Source organism: Tamandua tetradactyla, chromosome 23 (genome assembly GCF_023851605.1).
Source record: "Tamandua tetradactyla isolate mTamTet1 chromosome 23, mTamTet1.pri, whole genome shotgun sequence".
Taxonomy (NCBI): Eukaryota; Metazoa; Chordata; class Mammalia; order Pilosa; family Myrmecophagidae; genus Tamandua; species Tamandua tetradactyla.
The window spans coordinates 14,000,783-14,027,040 of NC_135349.1; the positions used below are offsets into that span (position 1 = coordinate 14,000,783).

General features: G+C 42.4%; 1 long non-coding RNA gene across 3 annotated transcripts in view; it reads left to right on the forward strand.

Moving 5' to 3' along the window:
- Nucleotides 1–26,258, forward strand: part of LOC143666499 (uncharacterized) — a 59,421-nt gene that overhangs the window by 25,447 nt on the left and 7,716 nt on the right. The window contains exon 4 of one of the 3 annotated variants that reach the window (XR_013167665.1): nt 15,289–15,592. The exons of 1 other annotated variant lie outside the window; for it this stretch is intronic. This is a non-coding gene — a long non-coding RNA (uncharacterized LOC143666499). Of the gene's footprint in view, nt 1–13,109; nt 13,341–15,288; nt 15,593–26,258 lie in introns of those variants that run through there. One more of the 3 variants, XR_013167666.1, reaches the window with a different exon arrangement.

The window sequence follows — 26,258 nt, forward strand, 5'->3', positions numbered from 1 at the left end:
CTAGCACCTTCCCCAGCCTTTGTGCCTTGCATTTTATGCTTTAGAAATTCCAGAATAACTAAGGTTCCCATAAGGAACAGGCTTTCCCAAACTGTTTTGTTTTTTCAACTTTCCACTGCTACACATGCACACATAAACATTCACAGAGACACATACTTGCCCAGACATACATACATATACACATATATGCACATGCACATATACTATGTATACACACCTACAGGCACACATGGACACCTCCTCTTCTGCAGCCAAGATTCAGCCCTGGTGGTGTTTATTACACAGAACCTTCTGCACAGCCCTCAAGCTGAGTCAGGTTCTTGCACCTGGAAAAGCCTTCTTTCCTGAACTCTTCAGTGCACAGCATTTGTAGGCTTCCTCCTCCCTCTTCTCTGCTTCCAGGCGAGCTCCTAGATGGCGGAAGCTGTGAAAGGGCCCCTGCTGGTCTGTCTGCTCAGTCCCCTGCTGTTGGGTCTGCTCCAACACCCGGATCCACAAGATGACATCCCAGAGGCCCTGACAGCCATATTACTCAGTATGATGGGCTTCCCTCACCTTAGTTAAGTGAAATCAGGCGTGGCATGTTGTGTTGGGGCCAGTTAGAGTTTCATTCCCAGGAATCTGGATTTTGAGCCAAGAGAACGTCAAGCTGTCTTTGGGCAGCTGAATCTTCCAAATATCATCTCCTGCTGCTTGTGAACAAGAGAGAAACAAAGCCCAGTACATGGAAGGAACCAGAGATGAAAGCTGATTCTAAAGCATTGCAGAGGTCTTGCTTCCATCTTCCCCTTTCTATGGGAATTCCCCAATATCCATACAAGAAACATCCCTTTTCTGTTAAGCTAGTTCCAGCTGATTCCTGTCTTAATACAGACTTTCTTTTCCATTTCTGCACCCAGAGTGCCTGGCAGGTCGTAGATAACTCAGTAGATAGTTTGAATGGAATGAATGAATGAATGAGTGAGAGCAAATGAGTAGAAAGGTCATAGTGGAGGGCAATGATGCTAAGACACATTTGGCTGGCAAGTTAATGATACTGGTATTAGGAGACCCAGAGAGAGACTCGTGGCAAATGTCATATTAAGGTATCCCACACGTGCGCAAGAGGAGAATTTGGCAGTTAAGCATCATCAGGAAATAATAACTATCAACCCTGCCTGGCTGCCCTTGTAGTCAGCCATGCTGCTGGTTAGCAGGTGCTTCCACCCACAGCTGAGTCAGCCTAGTCTGACCCTGCACACCCTGCAAGGACATCTTTCCCGAGTTGCTGGTGATGTTCTCATATTTGTCACAGCACCCAGTGCTGTGGTCCTCGGGGGACAGGTGCCTTAGCAGCACATAGGGTGGACTGTGCCTGAAGTTGGGAGATCTCATTCTAGCCCTTAGGTTGCCTCCTGCTAAGAGTGTCTGCCCTGTGGTGTGATGTACCCAACACATGAGATTCTACATGTTAAGTGCTGAATGCAGAGCCCAGCTCGTAGTAAGCACACAATAAAGAATACTTAGCCTGTTTCAGCCTCAGTTTCCTTTCTGCAGACTGAATTAAATTGGACCAGAGGCTTTCTGAGGTTTTCCAATTCTAAATGTCTATGATTTTTTAGCAGTCCTAGAACAGTTTAGGGGCATAGCTTCGGGGCATTCTCGGTGTCACCCAATCAAGCCCGTGCCAAGATCGAAACCTGCCAAGAAAACAAGATGCCATGGGGACTGAAGGAGAAGCATTGGGGATGGTGACAGTGATGGCAACTCTCTTTCATGGCATTAATGGTCGTTAGCTGGTCTCCAAGGGTCCCGAGTACCTCTGCTGCTAATTAGGAACAGCGTGGCAGGAGGCATCCGTGTCCCCAGAGCTCCTTCTTCATAATTTCTCTTGACTCCTACTTCTTTGTGGTTGATGCTCCATCCCATTAGTGCAGGCTGCTCTCCTTATCTCTGATTGATGGAAATAAAGTAGAACAAAGGCAGGGAGAGGAGCCAGCCAGCCTGGGTCCCCAGGCAATGCCTCCAGCGCCTTCCCAGAAATGTGAGCCCTTATCACTGGAAATCTCTCCGCAGAATCCGGTCACTGGCTTGGAGTCCTGAACTTGGCCCACCTTCATCCCCTCAGTATTCCGAAGAGCATTTGTGCCAGGCACATATATGCACTGAACTTTTAACCAAGTCATTCGTGCACTATAATAAGTGCTTTCACAGATCTATCCACAAGGTACATCGGGAGCCCCTGGCTCTGCCTCACAAGGTCAGAACAATGCCATCCCAATGTCTAACTCAGTTTCCCCAGCCAATACCCCAGCTTCCTCCTTTCCCCTTGCAGCCCCTGGAAACTGAGGTCCCTGCCTACCTGGCACCTGAGCCCAAGTGGGCAATGACAATGCGCTCGTTATTCTTCATTTCCCCCTATAGATCTGCTCTTCACATTTCTCCCCACCCCCACCTACTCCCAGTCCCCCAGGAGACTGGGCCGAATCCCTGGGCTCTCATTGAGTTTGGTCAATAGTGGGCACCAGCAAGAATCAAAGGGCAGGAGGAGAGAGGGGTCAGGATATTTACTCCCACAAAGCTGTGTTCCTTCCCACAGGCCACACTCCATGTAGGCTCCTCCTACAATATCAGCTCTTGCAAAGTTTCAAGAACCCTCCTGTTGCCTTACAGCTTCAGGCCCAGGGGCGAGTCCAGGGGTACCCGAGAACCTCCTGTTGGTTCCCCTAACCCTGCCCACGTCTGTGTAAGGAGTCTGTCACTGCACTCTCCTCGGCTGCCCCCTCGGAGTGTGCCATCTGTTTCCTGCCGGGACCCTGACTGAGACAGATGTTTACATAAATACTTTGAGACTAAAGGATTTAGATCAATCCCAGAATTATTTCCCTCGTGAATACAATCTTTTATGGAGGGTCTCATTGGTAAACTTAAGAAGGAATTTTATAAATGAAAATTGAAGAAACCCTTTTTCAGTATCTTTTCTCCCCCTGTAGGGCTTTCAGGAAGCTTAAAATCCCCTGGAATTTGAACCTCCTGGATTTCCGGTTTGGGATCTCTGTTCAACCTTGCTTAATAACTCCAAATCCCCCAAAGAGCTTGGTAGAAAGACCTCACGTGGGCTGTCAGAGCCCCCTACAATGTGGTGCTGGCATGACCCTGTGCCCTCACTCTCTTCTCCCAGGTTGCACCACCACAGCGCAGCCCCCAGAAGTGTCTTTTTCGTGTCTTCAGCTGGCACACCCTGTCCCCCCAAACACCATCCATCTCCCGTTTCTCCCATTATTGAAATCCTTGCCCTTCATTGAGGTCCACTTTAAATCTTATTCTTCCCCTGAGTCTGAACTGATATCCTACTTCCTATTCACTTTCAATCCAGCCCCTGTTCTTGTCTTTCTTTGAGAGCCCAGAATATTTTTCTTTAATTAACATTCTGTGAAATTGGCATTTTGCAGTGGACAGTGCCTGTGAATTTAACACACGTATAGATCCATGGAACCACCACCACAAAAAGGATACAGGAGAGTCCCATAACACTCCCAAAACTCCCCCATGCCAGCCCTTCCCCCATGCCAAAAGCCTGTCAACTCTTGATCCATTCCTTGTCACTATAGTTTATCTTTTCAAGAGTGTCATTAAAATGGAATCAACGAGGAGATATCACCTCTCACTTATCAGAACGGCTGCTATTAAACAAACAGAAAACTACAGATGTTGGAGAGGATGTGGAGAAATTGGAACATTTATCCACTGTTGTGTGGGAATGTATAATGGTGCCGCTGCTGCGGAAAACTGTTTGGCAGTTCCTCAGAAAACTAAATAGCGAGCTGCCCTATGACCTGGCAGTACCATTTCTTGGTATATACCAAGAACTGAAAGCAGTGACACAAACAGAGTTTTGCACACTGATGTTCATAGCAGCACTATTCACAATTGCCAATTGATGGAAACAATCCAAGTGCCCATCAACAGATGAGTGGATAAACAAAATGTGGTAAATACATAGGATGGAATATTATGCAGCAGTAAGATAAAATGAGGTCCAGAAGCATATGACAATGTGGATGAGTCTTGAGGACATAAGACTAAGTGAAATAAGGTAGACACAAAAGGACAGATACCATATGACTTCGCTATTATAATTCTGCTAAAGATACCTCAGCGTTTACACTGCAGAAACAGTGGACCTAGAGGTAATACAAGAGCTAGAGATGGGGAGAAAAGGCTACCTACCCAATGAGGTTGAGCCTAAATGCAAGGTAATGGATAGAAGTGATGGCAACTCATTAGTGGGGTTATAAGTAATACTATCACACTGAAGGTGAATATGATTGAAAGGTGATGTATATTGCCATGTATCCCACTACTAAATCTACAATTATAAGAAGTTCTTGCATGAACTACTTCAACGGTTTGGTAGTGGACAAAGAGTCAATAATAGAGGCCTGTGGGGGAAAACTAAAAATGCATGTTATAGCCAATAATTAACAGGAAGACATCAACAGTACCACTGCAATACCAGGGTCAACTAACTGGGGAGGGGGGGATGACAGGTGATAAGGGGTAGTTTTGATTTGATAGTTGGTGACAGTGTTTGTCTGTTCTTTATCGCTATGGACCAATGTAAGTTGTCTAAAATAGAGAGCGCTGCTGATTGTACAGCCAAGTGAGGATACTGTATCACATGGTTTGTTTATTTTGGACATTATCCATGATGTCCAATAGATGGAGGGAGCCAAAGGGTACAGAGACTGAGAAGCAGAACGGCAAACTGTGATATACTTATAGGATAGAACATGGTGCAGCTACAAAAAGAGAGGATGTCAAGAGGCATGCAGTAAATGGAATAAACCTTGGGGACAATGTGTTGTGCAGAATAAGCCAGAAACAAAAAAACAGATATGCTAAGGTCTCTTTCAGAAAATATGTAAAAGGAAATTGGAGCCTATATTTGTAAGCCCTTATAGGAGCAACACTTGGTCTGAAGTTGCAAACGTATTTCTAGATTTTGAGACACTGAGTTATATGTGTATCAGTCTGTATTTCCCTGGAACTTTGAATAATTCTGTGACACCTGAGACACAGAAATGGAGTGCTACAGCCCTAAAAGTTAGCATAGCTATTTATAGTAACAGTTTAACCGAAAAGGAGATCAGGCTTCATTTAGAGTTAAAAATGAAGCCAGTCTGGCTGGGTATAAGATAAATCAGAACTCAGGGTAAAAGGTGATCGTGTATATACTCTATCTAGACCTTTACCTACTATATGACACCAAAGGCAGAGAGGCCTATTATGTCTAGAACCTAAATTTTCGGTAACATATAATCTAAATCAACCTGTCTGGATATTTAAACCCAAACATGTGCAGTCCAGAACAGTAATGAAGCCTGGTAATTCTGAATAGCTTAATGTAACACCAGGATACATTCTCAGACTATGGTGGGCTGATAATTAAAAAGTATTGGTAGAGTCCCTTGAGGACTCTCTCTATTTGTGGAACTATTAAACCTTCCCATCTGGGAAACTAGGTACCCTCTCAACCATTGCAGATTCCCAAAAGAATAGGCCCAGCCCTTGAGTTTGAGGCTTGCCCTTATGAAACTTATTTCTGTAGGGGAGAAGCTAAGACTACCCATACCAAGACCTAAGATTTGCTTTCAGGAAATCTCTTTTGTTTCTCAGATGTAGCCTGTCTTTCTCTAAGCCCAATCCTGCCAAGAAGATCATTACCCTTCCTTCAACAGTGAGACATGACATTCAGGGGTAAAAATCTCCCTGACAATGTGGGGCGTGACTGCCAAGGCTGAATCTGGCCTTGGCACTGTGGGATCGACAATATCTTCGGGACCAAAAGGGGAAAAGAAAGGGTAATAAATTAAGGCATCAGTGGTCAAGAGAGATCAAATAGAATAAAGAGATTGTTCTTGGAGGCTGCTCTTATGCAAGCTTTAGTTAGATATTTCATTGTGTTCATTGCCATGGTTTGCTAAACCCCAACCAACATCACTCCAGTTGACTCTTAAGAACCTGGTTGCGGCGTGGGGCTTGCCTTGCCCGACCGCACTGGGGTCTCGTCCTCGGGTGTGGGTCGGCTGGAGAGCGGCATCAGCCGAAACCACGGGGCTCGAAGGTCTGGAGGGCGCGCAAGCACAATAAACCGAGAGCAACGAATATTTGCAACAGTTTATTGCAGGGGTGGCTCGCGGAACCTAGCTGGCTGGCAAGGCTTACAGGCTAGGCTCCCGAGAGGGGGAAACACAGGGAATATATAGGGTTGGTGAAGGGGAGGTAACGGGGGCGGGGAAACTTTGATGGATGGCTGGTATGGAGTCGTGTAGGATGTGGATTGGTTAGGGGGTGTGGTGATATGTGCTCAGGAGTTGCTAGGCAGGGGGTTAGATTAGCAAGGTTTGCAAGAAGGAGAGATGTTTGGACATGTCAGGGCATGTCAAGGCAAGTAAGAGGAGACAGTTTTTGAATATATGCAGCACCTGGTGTTTGAACTAAGACTTTATAAAGATTTCATGTACTAAGTTTGCTGTCCTGGAACCTATAATTCCCAGAGGGTTCCTAAATCAGATAAATTCTGAAACCCAGAGAGACCAGCCTCACCAAGATTATCGATTGAATACATCCCTCTCCCCTTTAATGTCGACACCCCTTCTCAATATGAAAAGGTTAGAGCATCGCCTAAAGATCCCTATAGATTGGGAGAAGGATTAAAGGAGAAGGAGGAAGTATAACAGAGAAAATGGGATTTAACAAATGAGTGTGGCTGCTGAATCACTTTATTAATATGGCTTCTTGTCTCCAGTGTTTTGGAGCAGCAAAAAGGAAAAATCTGAGATGATGGAATTGTAACACATGGCAAGCTCTGGGATCTGTTCTGGAACTATTTGTTGAAGTGTGTTTGGAAAATTATTAGTTTTTTTCTTTCTTTGCTTTGTATGCATGTTATATTTTGCAATTTAAAAAAAAAGTTGAAAAATGGATTCACACTGTATGTAAACTTTGAGGCCGGCTTCTTTCATTAAGAGAAATGCAGAATTCAAGTTGTGTGTGTCACTAGTTCATTCCCTTTTATTGTGAAGTAGTATCCCATTTCAGGCACCAGAATTTGTTTATCCACTCACTGAAGGATATTTTGCTGTTTCCAATTTTGCTGGAAAGCCTACAGACCTAACATAAACCTGTGTGTGCAAATCATCACGTGACAATGTATTTTCATTTCTCTGGGGTAGATCTAGGAGTGGGATTGTTGGGTCAAATGGGAATCCTATGATTAAATTTAAAGAAGCTGCCAAACTTTTCCAGAGTGCAGGCACCACTGTGCACTGCTAATGTCAATGCATGGAAGTTCCAATTGCTCCACGCTGGAAATATTAGTGCTGTCAGTAACTTTTTTTACTTAGCTATTCTGGTAGGTGTGTTCTGATATATCATCATGGTTTCAACTTGCATTTCCCTGATGGCAAATGATATTGAACATCTTTCTCCCATGCTTATTTGACATCCACACATCTTGTTTGGTGAAGTGTCTGTTCACAGCTTTTACCTGTTTGTTTTTTTTTCAATTGGGTTGTTTGTTTTCTTATTGGTGAGTTTGGAGAGTTTTATATTCTGGATGCAAATTTGCAAATATTTCACCCAGTCTGTATTGTGTTTTCACTCTTTTAGTGTTTTCTACAGAACAAAATTTTATAATTTTAATGAAATCCAATTTATAAGTTTTTTCTTTTGTGAATTATGTTTTGATATTATCACTAAGTGCTCTTTGCCTAGCCCCATGTCACAAAGATGTTTTTGCAATAATTTCTTCTGAAAGTTTTAATTTTACATCAGATGAGTGATCCATTTTGAGTTCATTTTTTTTGTATTAGGTATAAAGTTTAGATCAAGATTCCTTTTCAGACATTTGCACACTGATGTTCATAGTGACATTATTCATGCTACCCAATGGAAGGAGGTGTCTAAAGACTACATCAGCTGAGAAGCAGAAGGGTGAATTGTGGTGTATAGATACAATAGAATATTGAGCACCTTCAGAAAGGAACGAAATTGTGAGGCATGCAATGAGAAACTTAAGATTTCTAGATTTTTCCTATGCCAGATAAGCCCTGAAACCCAGAGTCTTTCCAAGAACCTCAGCCATTTGTATCCCCTACCCTATAATGTCAACACCCCTTTTCAACATGAAGAAATTAGAATGGTCATTGCCTTAATATCCTTGAAGACTGGGAGAAGGATCAAATGAGAGGGAGGAGTTGTAACAGAGAAGACAGGATTTAACAAATGATTGTGACTACTGAATAACTATATTGACATTTCTTGTTAGCCTCTAATTCTTAGAACAGCTAGAAGGAAATAACTGAAATTGTGGAACTGTAACCCATATCATACTTTGAAATTTTCTCTATAACTACTCATTAAACTGTACTTAGACATTTTTCACTTTCTTGCATAAATATTTCACAATAAAAATGTTTAAAAAAACAAAGAAAAGGAAGTATATGATTTCAAATTGATTCAACATCATTTATGGAAAAGGCTACTTTTTCTCATTGAATTTCCTTTACACATTTGTCAAAAATCAATTAGCCATATTTATTTAGGTCTATTTCTGGACCCCCTATTCTGTTCTCATTGATCTAGGTGTCTATTCCTTTGCCAACACCACATGGTTTCGATTACTGTAGTCTTATGTCAAATCTTAATATTGGCTACTATGATTCCTTCCACTATATTCTTCTTTGTCAAAAAAAAAATGTTGGCTATTCTGTTTCCTCTGCCTTTCCATGTGAATTTTAGAATAAGTTTTACTATATCTACAAAATTCTTGCTTGCATTTCATTGTAATTGCATTAAATCTATAGATCAATGTGAGAAGATTTCATATCTTTATTATGTTGAATCTTCTAATCCATGAATGCTGTATACCCCTTCTTCTATTTAGGTCTTTAATTTCATTCATCAGTGTTTTATAATTTTCAGCATGCAGATTCTGTACCTAAATATTTCATTTCCTGAATTATTATAGATGGCATTTGTTTTTATTTTATGTTTTCAATTTTTCATTGCTAAAATTCATCTTATGATCTTGCTAAACTCACTTCTTAGTTCTAGGACGCATTTTATAGATTCCTTGGAAATTTCTATGTGGAAAACATGTCACCTGTGAGTAGAGATATTTTTCTTTCTTTCTTTCTTTCCAATCTGTTTGCCTTTTTTTTTCTTGCCTCATTGCACTGGCTGGAACTTCAAGTATGATATTGAATATACAATTGGTGAAAGTGAACATCCTTACCTTGGTCTCAATCTTGAAGGGAAAGCATTTAGTCTTTCACAATAAAGTGACATTAGCTATAATTTTTTATAGGTGCCCTTTATCAGATTAAGGAAGTTCCCTTCTATTCATAATTTGCTGAGAATTTGTATCACAAATAATTAAATTTTACCAAATGCTTTTTCTACAGTAATTACTATGATCATGCGGCTTTTCTTCTTTAGATTATTAATATGGTAGACTACACTGATGAGTTTTTGAATATCAAACCACACTTGCATCCCTAGGAGAAACTCCACTTATCACAGTACACTTGTCTTTTTATATATTGCTGAGTTCAATTTACCAATATGCTAATATTTATAAGGATTTTTCACCTATATTCATAAAGAATTTGTTTGTAGTTTTCTTTTTTTATATTATCTCTACCTATTTTTATACCAATGTTATACTGGCCTAATAGAATGAGTTGGTAAGTGTTCTACCCCTCTAGTTTCTGGAAAAAGTTATGTGGACCTGGTGATATTTATCCTTTAAATGCTTTGTGATATTCAGTGAAACCATTTGGTTCAAGAGATTTCTTTTTCAGGTGGTCTACAACTTTGAATTCAATTTCTTTAATGAATTTAATTAAAGGCTCATATTATCTCTCTCCTCTTGGGTGAGTTTGAGCAGTTTGTGATTTTTTGAGGAAATGGTCCATTTCATATAAGTTGTAGTATTTTTAGGTGTGGAGTTATTCCTAGAAGTCCCTTGTTATCTCTCCACTAAGGATAGTCCTTCTTTTAATTCCTGATGTATTTAGTTTGTGTCATCTCCATTTTCTTCTTTGTCAGTATTGCCAGACCCATAGCATTTGATGTTTCCTATCACTTTTGGTGTTTCCTACTCACTTTTTGTAGTATGGCAGTGTCATTCCCAGGTATGTTTTATGAGCTCCCCCAACTCTGCAAGCTCCTATGCAAGACCTTGGATAGAGCCCCAAAACTGCCAAACCGATGATCGACTTCTTTTAAATGAGAGAGGCACCCAAAGGCCTGAGTACAGGCCTTCTCAGAATTCAGTTCTGACTCCCTATGTAGGTTTTGATGGCACCTTTATCTGATGCTTCCACATTTACCTGGTCAGAATCAGCAGTACCTGGTCCTGGATCATAGAGAGAGCTATCACTCCTCTCTACCACCCTCAACCCTCTCCTCTAGCAGAGCCCAAGTGCATTGGTCAAGCACAAAACAGTCATTGGGTCATTATGTCAGGGGAATAGGTACTGTTTCTTTTCCTCACTTGGTATTTCATTTTTCTTTCTTACCTCTATAGACCTGGGGAGGAAAGGGGGGTTAGAGGAAGCTCCTATTTAGAAGCCGTCAACCCTGAGAAGGTCCAACTATATCTTTGTGACCTTTTTGTTCAGATCTCAATCTCTCTCTCTCTCTCTTTCTCAAAAGGTTAATGGTCCTTCACTCCAGGAAGGATGAGTGGCTAGCTCTATATTCGGCGTGAGAGCAAACCTCTATTCCTTTCTCCAGTGGGTTGCTAATGTTTCCTTAAATAGGCCTGTCTCTTTAGAGTGAAAGGATATAGAAGGCCAAAATTGAAGTGATTTGTCATAGAAGCAAAGGGGCAGAAGAGGACACCCATCCTGCCTTGAATCTGTGTCTTAGGCCAAGAAAAAAAAAGCCTCCACCCCATCAGTCTAGCTCACCATGGACCACACTATGGTTTAGAACAAAAACTTTTTGGTATAAAAGTGTGCTTTTTCCTGATCCTTCACTCTGTGCATATTTTTCATTTAGGTACCTTGTAGGGTGGGGTTGGGAGATGTTGAGGCAGGAAAAATTGGGGGGATTCAGGTGTTGAGAACCCAGCCACCATTCTAGACTTACGCGGTGCTTTGGTATAACTGATGGTCAAGATAGTCCAGTGTTGACCACATGGCTTCCCAAGGATGGCCATGATCCTGGGTCACTATGCAGATAGAAGCATCCTTGGTAGTGGACCCCCAGCTTCATTTAAAGCAAACCTATGCAGCTAGAGAACAAGTCAGCTGAACAAACTTTTGGGGCTCCCAGTTAACTCTGTCTACTAAGCAGGCCCATAAATATCAAATTCCAAATAACATCAAAGTCTTCTCAAAGCACTAGCACAGCCTAGCTCTAGGTCCCGGGTCTCCAACTCTGACCCTGTCTTCTTCCTCACCAGTTTGTACTAAACCATAAACCAACTCATATAAGCAAACCACAAACAGTTCAGTGAACCCCAAATCATATTTATCTTAAGAACAGTCATAACATTATTAACAAAATCCTAATGCATAATTTTAAATCACCTCGCATTTTTAATTCCATTTAGCATCTTAAAGTAAGGAAGAAATTAAGTTAAAAGTAAAGAAGGAGTCTTAGAAAGCATCCCTACAGTGTCCTTCTCAAAGACTTAATCAAGATTTAATACATTTTAATTATACGTGAAGCATATAACTGAATACTCTGATGAATACAAAACAAGTAGCGAGTGTGGTCAACCTTGAGAGAGTTTTCTCTGGTATAAAGGAAAGACAATTAGACTGGGGACCAGAGCTTAAAATTCAGACCTCCCATTTACCTTGTGATTTGAAAGAGTCTGAACTTGTGGACGAATTATTGAGAAATCTAAGGTTCAAAGAAGAATCTATAAAAATGAGGTTATAAGTCCACCATAAGATTTTGTGAGGAATAAAAAAATAATAACTTCTGTGAAAGCAATCAACATTATGTTTGGCATATGGTGGGTCTTGGGCCAGTACAGCCTGGTTGAATGGTTAAACGGATGAAGGTTTATATCAACAAGCCTACTATCAAGGAAACATAAATAAACATACAAAGTCAAGAAAAATACAAATGACCTTAAATTGTGTGCTGGTGGTAATATGAACTGCATACTTGTGTTATGAGTGAAATGAAGTTAAAAAATATATAAAGGATCACTATAGAGGAGATTTGGCCAAGAAACACTTTGGGGAGAGAGGGAGACCTCGATTGAGTCTGGAAAAATGGACATGGTTTGGATCAATGGAGAGAAAGCAGCAGGGAGTAGAACCACCATGAATAAAGACATTGAAATTAAAACGTGAAGGGCATGTACAGCATCCAACATACATATGCAAGCCTTTGGATGCCATCACACGTGAAACCGAATGAAATTAAAACAGTGTGCGCAACCCAAGTACTACTTGGCCTCTAGCTGTATCCTTAACTAAGCTCCATCCCTCATCACACCAGAAACAGCACATACTCATGATTCCCAGAATCAGTCTTTCTGCCAAAACCTCTCCAGAATTTCTGGCATAGTAACAAGCCCCAAAATGCAGTCAACAGGCCTCGACATGCAGAATGCCTTCCAGGACTGTGGGCCACCTCATACCTCAATCTTTCACATTCTCCAAAAGAAAGATTTCTTCTCCTCTTTGCAAATGGTTAGATTAAGATATACAATTCTCCAAGTTGGGCAATGAAAGGAGTGTGCAGCCAAGCTCCCCTGGGCTGCTGGTGCATCCAGAAAATACCTTAACTAGCACACTTGACATCATGGTTCGTTTACATGCCCAAATGCCCCTCTACAAGCTCTTAATGGTGAAGGGAGGGTGTAAAAAAAAAATTGATAAATTCTAGGCACAGAGCTAAAGAATCTATTCCCTGCAAGAGGGGGATGGCAGGGAGAATGTTCTGTTTTAGAAAGTGACACAGAAAAAAAATGTAACATTTTTCAAGCACGTATTTTCAAGCTACACCAGACAGCATGCTGGATACTTTGCGTTTATTACCTCCCTTGATTAATACAGCATTATGAGGTTGGAAAATGTATCCTTAATTTACAGATCATGAAAGAGGCTGCACTTAGAGCAATGAGACAACTTTCTGAAGGTCACAGAACTGGAAAATGATAGAATCGGAAATTTAAATTAGAGTTGTCTGATTCAAAAGCCTGTTCTGAAAGTGTTAAATGCTGAGACAACTGTTGTGGCCTGAGATGGAGCCTTGCTTCATCCACGTCCATGAAACTTGAAGCAGTGATTTGTGAGATATGAAGGACAAATAAATAAATGAAAATTATGTGCAAATGAAAACTCAGAGAGGTGTGGAGGAAACGAATTTCATACATATAAAAGGTTTGGTGAAAGTATTGCAAGATATCATTACTTAACATCATTATACTTCATTATTGATGCTTCATAGTCCTAAATTTATATTTATTTGTGGTTTTTTATTAAAACCCAGTCTCTTTTTGATATGAGAGTCATGCTGACAAAACAAGATTGATTAAAGTTTCTAATTATCTGTCATCACAGCATGACCAGTGGCAAATGAGATGCATTTGCTTGTTTCTTCCATCAAAAATAGAGAGCTCTCTAATGCAAAATACAAAGCTCTCCTGGTTCCCTCAAGTGCCCAGTAAAAGCCCACATGGAAGGGCAAAAAAGCAGGGGCAGGGGGCAGGTAACATCACAAGGCCTCCCAGCAAAGTTAATTTTCCATTGAGAATACAATCACCCAGGACCAAAGTAAGAAATGGAGAAAATCTCCAATGGAGAAGTCTTATAGAAAAATTATTCTGTTCCTGTCTTCATTCTGGTCCTCACTACTGGGTCTGAGAACAGTGATATCTGCCCTTCATATGCCTCTAGACAGGGCTTTTGAAATTCTATGCACATGTATTATTTTGAACGACACTAGCTGCTGTCACAAATAAAGACTTAGTTTCAGTGGCTTATCACAAAATAAAGCTAATTCTTGTTTAAGTAGCAGTGCACTGCAGGCTTTCCTAGTTGGTCAATAGCCTTCCACAAATTGACTTAGGGCCCCAGATGCCTTCCAATTTGTGGTTGGCTCCTTCTCTCTCTGGCTCAGAGTTCTCTGAGTCCAGCCAGGGTATAGAGTGAAATAGGATACAGGAGGCACAAACACCTTTTAACCTCTTTAGCTTGGAAATGGCACTTAAGTCACAGTTCATTGGCAAAAACCAATCATCTAGACGCCAGTGGGGGTCAGCAATACTTTCCCCTTATTCTCTCAACCCTGGGACAAAAGATACTGTCGGCAGGCAGTTAGCCATCTCACCACTGTTGTTTCTTTTGGCCATCATATCCACATGCCCTGTTCTCTCCTCCTTTTCCACAAATGCGATATACTCCCCCACTTCCCAGAAGAGACAACCCAGAGCCTCCATTACTTCATCCAGCACAAAGTATAGGAATTGACTGATGAACAGGCATTGCCATCTAGTTCTTAGGAAGCTCTTCATGATGTAGTAAATTATCTACAGAGAACCAAAAGAAACGTTCTCTGCCCTTCATACACTCAATATACACAGTGTCGAAGCAAGGACCAGAGAACCAGAACTAAAAAAACAAACAAACGAAAAACAGTTTCCATTCTTTCCTTTGCTGAAGTAAAATCCAGCACATACTTCAAAATATTCTATTTTCCAACCTCATCCCCTAGAGCTGCAGCCTTAAAAGCACTAAGTCTGCTTTCCAATTTACTGCAGGCAATGCTTTACCAAGTGTTTGTCCATTGCAGAACACGGATCTGTGCTTCTGCAGACTCCAGTACTGGTGTCCTCAAAGCCCAGCACACAAATGCCAAGTCAATATCACATGTATCAGGCTTTTTGTAATGGCAACATCTCTCATCAGGGAACGGCTGAAAGTGGGAATATCTACAGAATATCTACAGAAAAAAAAAAGGCCTCCCTCTTTCTATTCTGAGCAGAATTCTGAAAATGCCCCCACCTGGTATAGAAGGAAGTCACTGTAGAAATGTTATACATACTTAGCAGGCTAAGTGTAAAGGTGTTTCACAGAGTGGTTTTTATTGACTTCTGAGAAACAAAGAAGCTACGAAACCTCAGCCTTCCTTCTGATATGTGGTTTGATAACTTTATATGCATTCACGGGCTCCCACTCTACCCATATCCCTCTATATTGTCTATTCAGAGTATGTCCATGAAAAGTCTATGTTTGCCTAACTATGATGCTCTTTACAATCCATTTTCAGAACCACAGTACCATCTTCAGACTTTCTTCACTGTGGCAAAGCCTAATGCCATTTCCAAGAACTTAATCTGCCATCAAAGATATCCATTACCAAGTCAGATGGGTAAAATGGGTTATGAGAGCACTACCATGTGGGGGAGGAAAATATGGGGTGTAGTTTAGCATGGAAATGCAAAAAAACCTGCGTAGAAGTATCTCGGCTTTGTAAAAGCAAGCACCACAAGGTGGTAATTTGGTCATGTATTCATTTATTGTTTTTTTTTAATATCATGAAAAAGTTTTAAAGGATGATATTACGTACACTTGTGAATGCACCCCCCCAGTTTAAGAAATAAAACATCACAAATAAATTTCAAGTCCTCCCTGTGCCACTTTATCCAGTCGCTGGCGTTTCTTCCCCCCTTGCTCAGGATGGCTAACGTTCCTCACCTGGGGTATTTCATTCCAATCGCTGGCGTTTCTTCCCCCCTTGCTCAGGATGGCTAACGTTCCTCACCTGGGGTATTTCGTTCCCACAGGTGTCTTTACAGTTTTACTGCAAATGTATTTAAATGACATATGGCATTGTTTTGCATATTCTTGAACTTTAAACAATAATGTACTATATTCATCTTTCTACAACTTGCTTTTCTCAGTCAATTTGTAAGATTTATCCAGATTGACAGATGTGGCTCTAGTTCATTCATTTTTCACTTTCATTGGGTGATTCACTGTAGGAAAATACTATAATTTATCTATTCTCCTGCTTTTTGTTTCTAATTTGTCACAATTACAAAACCATCTGCTACGAACATTTTGGTATATGCTTCCTTGAACTATCTCTGTAGTTAAAGAGTTTCATGGGTAGGGTCAAGATCCAAATGGGGTCCTTGGACCAGCAGCATCCCTATTCCCTGGGGACTTCTTAGAAATACAAATTATAAGGCCCCGCCCCAGACATACTGAACCAGAAACTGAGGGATTGAGCAATGATCTGTGTTTTAACAAGCCTTCCAGGTGTCTGATTGATTCTCACTCGCATTTGTATACCTACCACTCCAGGCTACTATAAAGATGCTTCTTGTTTTGCATGTCATGTGATGTTCTTTTGAACCCAAATTAAGATTTCCAAAACGTTTGTGCAGTGACTGTATCAGTGGAACAAATGCAGAAGCTCTCATTGAGTGCTTCAACGTGCAACATGCATTTTAGTGAAATATACTGAAGCCTATGAAGGAGCATTGAAAAATCATAGCACATAATACAAACTAGTAATAGTCGATGTGGTAAATTTGTTTTAAAACATAGTCATGTTACTTTAGAAGTCACAACTCATGTATCTAAAGACAACAGCCAGAGAACACAAAAATACAAGGGCATAAAGTAATTTCAGTCAAGTGTTAGTGTTAAAAAACACCCAAGAGCATCTGAGGCATTAAATATATTTCTGAATGAGTCTCAACATCATCACCCATATGGCATGGAATTGTTTTCCTCTGTATTGCAACGTGTGCTCTTGCTTGCGTTTTGGCTGTCTGAACTACCTAAAAGTCAATGCTTGGGGGGATGCAAGTGTAGTTCAGTGGTGGAATTCTTGCCTGCTATGTGGGAAACCTGGGTTCGACTGCTGGCCCATGCATTGCCCCCCCCCCAAAAAAAAATTCAGCAAATGGTGCTGCAATAACAGAATAGTTACATGAAAAAGAATGACATGCGACCCCCGCCATACAGCATACAAAAATAAAAAAGTCAATGCTTGTGAAATAAACAAACATACAGGCATATCTCAGGATTTGTTAACGCATGTGTGATGGTTCATTTTATGTGCCAGATTGGGTCTGTTATGGTGTCCAGTTGTTTGATCAAACACTAGTCTACATGTGGCTGTGGGAGGGATTCCACAGATGGGATCAGTTGATGTAACTGACTTTAACTAAAGGAGACTTCCCTTGATAATGTGGGTGGGCCTCATCCAATCAGTAGGAGGACTTAAATGCAAAGAACAGAGGGTTCCAGGAAGGAGAAGGGATTCTGCCTCAAAACTACACCCCCCCGCCCCCGACTCCTATCTGAGTTTCCAAGCCTAAGGAATTTGGACTCAAAACTTACACATCACTCCTGTGGGAATTTCCAGCCTCAGCGGAAATGCCCTGTGGCATTCCGGCTTGCCTGCCCCTACAACCAGGTGCACCAATTCCTTATAATAAATCTCTCATTGCATGAACTAAGCCCTTGGTTCTGTTTCTCTGGAGAAGCCTGGATGAAACAGCCTGGATGTGAGGAGAAGAGGGTGAAGAGCATACTGGCCTGATCAATACTGGAAAGTCAGCAAAACCAGGCCTGAACCAGTGTCCAAGAGAGCCCGGCACTTTTTCATCATAATTCAGGAAGGTCTTTGGTGTTAATTTGAGGTTGAACAACATTCATATGAACAACGCCAGTACAGAAATCCACAAATGGTCAGGAGGTTTTCTCTGGGATAGGATCTGCTCAAAGGGCAGGGGTGGGGAACTGACAAGAGTAAGTAATCTGTCCAGGGGCTGGGGGAGCTGGAAGGATGGAGAATTAGAAGCAGGGGGAAGCTCAAGTCTGAGGGAAATCAAGCACAGGAACTCAGATAACAAAAGGATGGTGGAGTAACTAAGGGACCACAGTGGGATAAGGTGGGCAGTCCCGGGGCAGCCTCTCAAGGATCAAGACAGCCCAATGAATAACTCAAAACTGAGTCTTCGCATGGAGAGACACAGCAATGTGGTCTCTACCAGGCTTGGCTCAGGAATGTGGGTAGATGAAAGGGTGGCCTAAATCCACCCGGAGCATCAGTGAGCGCAGGTAGGAGGAGCCAAGGCAGGCAGGCCATGGGGAAATGAAGGAGTCCACAGAAAGAATTAATGGAGAAGAAAAAATATGCAGATGTTTCATCTACTGGCCTTAGCCTGTGCTCTCTTTTCCCAAGCGATTTATGACAAGAGTAGGCCAATTCCCCACTCTTGAGGGAACAAGGCAAGTGGAAGGGGTGGAGGGGGGGAGGGACCTGAACTCGGGTGGGGCACCACAGGGAGCTGGTGAGAGGCAGAGGGCAGATGCCACAAGTCCCATCATGCAAAGGCATGTCGAGGTCAGAGACAGGACAGCAGCTCAGTTCAAATTAAAAATGGTGGAGCCAAAAGAAAATGGGAGAAGGAAGGAGAACTCGGTGAAGGACCCAGGAGAACTGAGAATGATGAGAAGTTAAAAAGACAACCTGGTATTCTGGATAAACTCTGCAGTGTGAGCAAACGGAGGCCTTTAAATGGAGCCAGACAGGACGGACAATAACCTCCTTAGTCCCACTGAATCGAAACGGAAGGAATAGGCTTGGCAATAAAAATCCTGGATTCAGAAAACTGAAGAGAATAGAGTCCTTATAAAAACCTTCCACCTCCACCCTGCCCCCCGTCGCCAGGCAGGCTGTAGCTTTCAAGTAATCCAGGCAGACACTGGACCTGGAAAACTGGATACTGCCGAGATGTTTGACAAGAATGGAAATGGCAGGATTCCTTTCACTGAGTCCTAAATAAACAAAGGTCTAACTCACAAAGCAGACTCTAACTCATTTGCAAATCTAATTTATACAAAACCACCAGTGGCCAGAGGTGGATTTTATTACCCAACCTCTCAACAGCTTTCTACTGTGACAACACCAGAAACCTTTAGGCTGTTTTGTGTTTGTTGAATTGAACTCAATTGAACCCACACTGGAAGCCAAATGTTTATTGAGAACTTTCTGCATGCCAGGCCATGTCCTCAAAGTGGAGGAGAAAGAAGGTAAGTTCACACAAGTCTCTTCCCTGGGAGAGCCAAGCATCAAGTGGGGTTGAGAAATACATCCACTGTGGTTAAATCACGTGGTTAACTCAAGCAACATTTATGCCAGGATGGCTGTCTTCTCTGTCCTCCCCTCTCCACACGAAGCTTCTGACTCTGTGATGATTTCCCCAACGTGACATAAGGCTATCTGAAACAGGACAATTGCAAAAGGAATATTTATTTCAACATGGGAATTTTAGTATAATACCATTTGCTTAAGGACAAAACTGACCATTAAATTGGGTACATTGTGGACTAGATTTAGTTACTGAAATCATAAGTGGTCTGTTTCACAACTGCATTTTATTCTGAGACCTGGGCATATATATAAAGCATATATATATATTTTTTTTTTCTAATCATTTTCATTGCTCACACACAGGGATTATCAGCATGGGCCCAGAAATGGGATCAGACCTTCTTATATAATTTAATTAAAAATAATAATATTAAGGATTCTGTTCTGTCAATTCACAAGGTCCTCTATAATGTAATTTTCCAGAAGCAGGCTCAAAGTAAACAACAGTTTTGTTTTATTATTAAGCCAAATGATGTACAATAACTGGCACCCACGTATTTCCCACTTACGTTGCCAGGGTCTCCTGTAGATAAGAGATGAAATGGTGGTAAAAACCTGACCCACGATGTGTCTTCGGCTATGGATGAGAATATTAAATAATCCCATAACTCCTGCTGTCATTTTACTTAGCAAAGTAACGAACCTCTCCCAGATGGTATTTCTGTGGTTCTGAAGGTAGAAATGAAATTTGGCTTCTCTGACTCTGAAGAGAAACGTGTTCTATACAACAAGGCCAGCCCAAACCCTGCCCGTACCTTAGGTCAAGGCTAGGAGCCCCAGGCAAGGAAAGAGAGTCAAAGGGGGGCCTATGCTCCTTTCCTGTGGCTGCTGGAACAAGGTACCACAAACCAGGTGGCTTCAACCACAGAAATGTATTGTTTCCCAGTTCTGGGGACCAGAGGCCAAAAATCAACATTATTAGGAAAAAATCAAGATGTCAGCAAGGCTGCACTCCCTCCAGAGGCTCTAGGGGATGGTCTACTCCCCGCCTCTTCCAGCCTCGGGCAGCTGCCAGCAGCCCTTGGACTAGAGGCTGCATTGCTCCAAATTCTGCCTCTCTTTACTCGCAGCCTCTCTGTGTGTGAATCGCATCTCCTTCCACCTCTGCTAGAAGGACACTTGTGACATTTAGGGCCCAACCAGACAATGCAGGATGAGCTCATTCAAGAGCCTTAAAACAAAGGCCCTATTTCCAAATAAGGTAACATTTACAGGTTCCAGGAATCAGGACCTGATGTATCTTGGGGGTGTGTGTGAAGAGGGGTAGGCCTATTCGATCTACCAGCCCAGGGTTCCCCAGGAGATTAGGTTGAGGTTGGGACTTCAGAACTCTCCTTGGCGCCTTTGCTTTTCCTACTTTGCTCCTGTGACTCGCTAATCAGTTTCCTCCAGGAATGCTTCCCTGACCTGGCCTAACAGAATCCCACAACAGAGGCAGGGAAAGCGAATAAATTTGTGTTGTGTTGTGTTGTTCTAAGCTACCAAGTGTGTGCTGATTTGTTATAGCAGCAAAAGGAAGCTAATACACCTGGCATGTAATTTATCCCACTGAGGTCATTACTCTTCAAAGTCATGACCGTGGGCGTCCTCAGGAGAATGCAAACTTTCTTGTCTGGTGCATCCGGCGGTGCAGCTCCAGCAGCCCAAGAGTAATCATCTGAAGAAGGGTACAAGTGTGAGCTGTTAGGAGGCAAGCATGCAAATCATACTGTGCCACAAAGACAAATCTGGGCAACGTCCCAACAGTCTCTGCCACAGATGCCTTTGCCTTCCAACCAGAGGTGCAGCTCTACCCCATCCCTGGCTTTAGGTAGGTGGAATTTGAAGGCTACAGCCCAGCACTCCAGGACTCAACAATCGTGGTTCCCTCTAGAATCTGGGTCCTGGCCTCATAACATACTATCTGTCTCTCTGGAACCAGCACCTGGCTAGACTCTTAGCATCTCTCCAGACTACCCCATTTCAGGACTAGGACTTTGGTCCTGGAAATTCAGGCTGGGATCCAAGTGCCTGATATCTTTTCTCAGATTTCTCAGATGCCAACTACCAACCTCAGTTTCTCTCCATTTCCAACTGCAGACACATTCTGCCTACCTTCCTGACCAGGAGGCAACTCCAGCACTTGGTGTTAGGTATACAGATACAGACTTCTTTCCTGGACCACCACCAATGGACTGTTGCCTTATCTTTGGATACCTTACTTGAAATTTTGAACTGGAATTCTTCCAAGCACTTGCAGCTACCATGCTGGCACCATGTAGGCATTCGGTATATAGTCATAGAATGCAATAAATCTTTGATCAATCCCAATCAAATTCACCATCCAGCAAGTGGGAAGTACTTCCAGATTCTGACCTAGCCAGGCTGCCTCAGGTATGTGCATTTAAGCCATTCTCAGCTACATCCTCAAACGTGGCCTTATCCAGCAGAGAGATATTGGATAAGTGACTAAGAATCCATAATCCTGTAACTCCTGTACTGTAGGCCCAGGTCATACGTGGCAGCAAAGGAAAAGAAGTATACAGCTTTCGGATAAGTCAATAAAGAAGATAAGATCACTGCCAGTCGTCAAATGCTATCAAAAACTCCTGTTAAGAAAAACAGACTCTGACTCTTGGTGGCTTCAAAGTCTTAGAAAGTAAATGGGAAATGCTGGCAAACATGCGGGTTTAGGTATATTTTCCCTAAGACGTTTGGCTTAAGCCCAGCTCTAAACATGCCCAGATCCGCACATCATCTTCATCCTGCTCCCTGGAGTGACTGAGATGGGAAAGTTTATATTGTCTATATGTCTCTACAATTGAAAGAAAAAAAAAGAATGAACAACTAAAAAGACAATGACAATTAAATGCAATACACGATCTTGGACAGAATCTAATAATGGAGGAGAAAAAGCCCCAAAGGATATTTTCGAGACATATAAAAATTGGAGTAGAGAGTGTAAGCTTTATACCTATTTTAAATTTTGTTGACTTGATAACTGCAGTATAAGTGAATATCCTTGCTCATAGGATATGTACATGAAAGAATTAAGTGTTCAAGGAGCATGATATAAACAAACTATACAAGAGTTCAGAAAATGGATTGATAAAAACACAGACAGACGGGTGGATAGATAACTTTATGGATGGACTGATGGGTAGATAAAATGATACAGCAAATAAGACAAAATGCTAAACTTGGTGGATCTGTGTATCTTGGGGGATGGGGGATGGTGACGTTCTTTGACAGGGTTTGTATTACTTTATAACTATCCTGTAAGTTTGAAAGCATTTCCAAATAAAAAATTTTTAAATTACAAAAAATTTTAACTCACTTGAGGGGTATTTTAACTTTTCTACCATTGGGATCAGGGACACAACAAATTGAAATAAATATACAGTATGAGGTTTCTGAGTCATGAGAAAGGCTTATACGCTCAATATGGAAACCGTTCTATTTCTTCAAAGTGCTTCAAAAGGCTGCGATGGGGAGCTCAACATGTAAACAGATCACTGCAAAGTGGCCCCATAAAGGAGGTAACCAAGGAGTTTAACAAGGTACCGAGAAGAGCTTCCCCTGTGCTTGGAGATACATGGTGCTTGCAAGGCCCCAGAGGAGGTGACGTCAAATCTGAGTCATAAAAGAAGAATAGATATGCCACCCCTTACATCATTTTTTGAAAGGGCCCACCCAAAGGGTCATTCCCTTCTGACTAATAAGTCTCTAGAGTGAATGGTTATGGCGGAACTCATTCAACCTGCAGCAGCAACGACACTCTGAAGTGGGGGCAGGTGATGAGCCCCTTTGCAAGGTCTTCTGGGGAATGCTGCACAGCCACCCAAGGGAACAACTTCTTGGGCAGCTCCAACAGGCCTCCTCTGAAAGAGCAAGAAATCTCCTGGGGCAGGGCCCTGGGGGACACAGAGATCTGCTACTAAGTGTCACCAGCCCTGGGGATGGCACCCAGAGGCAGATTCCTTGGATCTTCATTCCCTTCCTGAATGGACTGAGTGAGCCACTGAGATCCAGAACTGCCCTGGAACAGTGCACTCAGGGACAGGAGAGGGTGTTGACCAGGCAGGAGAAGTCACACCCACTGCCAGAAAACTCCACTGCTGGGAGGTGAGTCTTTCTGAATTTTCATGCATTCCCTCTGCCATCCTCTGTCCAAAACAGAATCGGAATCACACATTCTGGAAGCCTCTGGGTGATTCTCTTACTTTGTCCTTAAAAAAAAAACCTCTGAGACAGACGGCTCCAGAACCACAGATGGGTTCCCAGGACACACAGGAGTGGACCTAATCTTCCAGAAATACTATAAGATAAAGTGAAAATAACAGTAATTTTCCAGAGAAGCCCAGTGAGAGAGCAGGATTGGGTGAGAATTGAGGAAAGGCTTCCGACAAAAGGTGGAACTTAAGTCATGCTTTGAAGAAAGGCTCCAACTTGGGTAAGCTGGAACCTGACAAGGACACATTTAAGGAAACAAATGGCAGTGTGTAGGGAGGAAAGGGAAGCCACAGGCTAGATCATAGGACCCAAGTCAGGAAGTCATAGGAAATAATCCAGGAGGAGAACAAGAATGATCTCTTAGCATGTCACTTATCTCTGGCTCCTTTAAGTTAACTGATCCTGCTTTGCATAAAATGACAAAGTACCCTTCAGGTCCAGTGCTCATTCTGAACCACTCTTCTTGATCCTCTGCTCTGTTTCAAAATGCAATTAGAGGAGTGAGGTGTTGGCAAAGGAAATTTCTGGTCACTCCTTAGAACCAACCTTGCTGACCGCTCCCCAGGCTCCAGCCCCATCATGATGCAATGTAATGTTGTCCCAGCTGCCCCTTCAGCTATTCATAATAAAATGTGAAGTTCTTCACACCAGCAGTTGGCTTCAATCTGCCTCCAAAATGCCCCTCCAGACCGGACTTGGCCCATGACCAAGCTCGCCTTTGTCCACAGGGTGAGTGAAGCACAGGCTGCTGGAAAGCAATGAAACCATGCCTCGCTGCCTGACTTCTCCACTGGACATTTTCTCCCAAGCTTCCACTACCACCAGTTGCAATTGCAGCTCATATTTTAAATGCGTATTATTTGCAATTTTTAATAGAGATGCAAATCCAGATTATAAAAAGCACTTTTAAAAATAGAATGTCTTCGCTTTTATAAAGCAGCACACACACACACAGTTTGTGAAACGCCTATTGGTAAAATAAAGCCACATCCTCAGAGCTGTGAACCAGACCATTCCTACTCTTCTGTGACTGTGTGGCAGGGGCCATGAATCAGGCGACTACCAGCCTGATGGGGAAATGCAGTCTTGCAGGATGAATTAAATGGTCATTTCCCCCTGCCACTGATTTCCCTTTCTGGATGAGCAACAGCTCTATTTATCTGGAAGAACCTGGGTTGGGACAGCTCTCCCTTCTTCAGATGCAGGTGTCCGCAGAGTGACTTGTGGGGTGACATGGGAACAGACCCACAAGCCTGGCAGTGGCTGCTGGGGTTGGGTCAGTGCATCTGATTACAATACTTTTCGGTGCAGAGTACCTAGCTCTATTTTTTTTTTTTTTTTTTTTTTTTGCCCTGTCCCTATAGGAGTGGTGTGATTACTTTATGCCAAACCACTCGAGGATAATTCATACTGTCAGGCAACCCTTGTGTTTGCCCATTATTCGACAGTTTGGGGCTCACTTCATATTCCAGAGTGGCGTGATATAATGTAACACGATTTGAAATACTGTAAAGCAATAACCAAAGTAACACAGTTTGACATCTTGAATCTCAGAGGAGGCATGCACATCCTGCCTACACTGTATTTCCACTTCCCCAGTACCTGCACTTGATATTATTTGACTTTTTAAAGCATTATCTGTTTTTAAATGCAATTAGAAGAGTGAGGTGTTGGCAAAGGAAATTTCTTATGCTTGAAAAGAACAGTCAGTGGCATATCAATCCTCAAACTGAGAGTCTCCAGTGGAGACACCCTCCTCCCACAGATATGACATGCTGTAAATTTTGAAAGAGTCGGTGCCCACCATGTATTGTGATGAGAAATTGCTGACATGCTTATGGAAGCAGCAAAGTCCTTTGTCACGCAAATCCATCAAACCAAACCACAGCTATTTATTGTGCACTTTCTATGCACAGGCTTTCAGAAGTAGGCATATGAGTTGGAAATCTGGCAAGGAATGACAAAACCCACCAGCCATCTTAGAGTAAAATGTGGAGAATATGCTGGATCATTGTACTAGCTTTGCTTGGTTGGTTGGTTGCTTGGTTCTTTACAGGAGCCAAAAGAAAGGGTTTGGGGCCAAGTGGGCAGTAGCTGTGTGGTCTTGGCTTCGGCAGCCCCAGACACTGAAGAGCAAGCTCACCTGATGCCTCAGCACAGGAGCACAGATTTGGCACAGAGCCTATTCTCAGGAAAGGAGAAAATTCTTCAAAACAAAGAAACTTCCTACAAATCTTCCTCTTTGTCAAACTATAATCCAATCCATCTTCTCTTTTACTCATTGCAAAAATTTTGAAACAGTTCCCACTTGCTGAATCCATTTTCTTACCTCTTGGGCTTTTGCGCCAGCCCACTGTAATCCAACTTCCTTTGCCATCATTCCAGTGCCTTTTCAGCTGCTCATTCGTCTCCCTCCCTTGCTCCCTGGCCTCTGAGCTGCCCCTCACACCACAAACTGCCTAGACCTTTTGAACATATCCCTCCCTATAGCCAGTCTCCCTGTTTCCTCTCACCTCGCAGCTACTTGTTCTCTGTCTCCATCAGAGCTTGTTCATTGCTTCAAAGTTTCATGCCTAGTTCCCTTCTTCTCTATTCATTCCATGCACTCTACAAGAGTAAGCATGTCTTCTCCTTGACTTATCACATTTGCATTTCTGATGCCCAAATCCCAATCTCTAGGACAAGCCTGATTCCCAGTTCCCAGGCTTGGAGTTCCAGGACCCTGCTGGACATCACATGGGTGACTGCTCTCTTCCTCTCTTCTAACTGACATAAATATTGACTCCTTCTGATATTCCCCTAGGGCTTTTGACTCTTTCAGTGGACTTCTTTGATTTCTTTGATCATGCCAG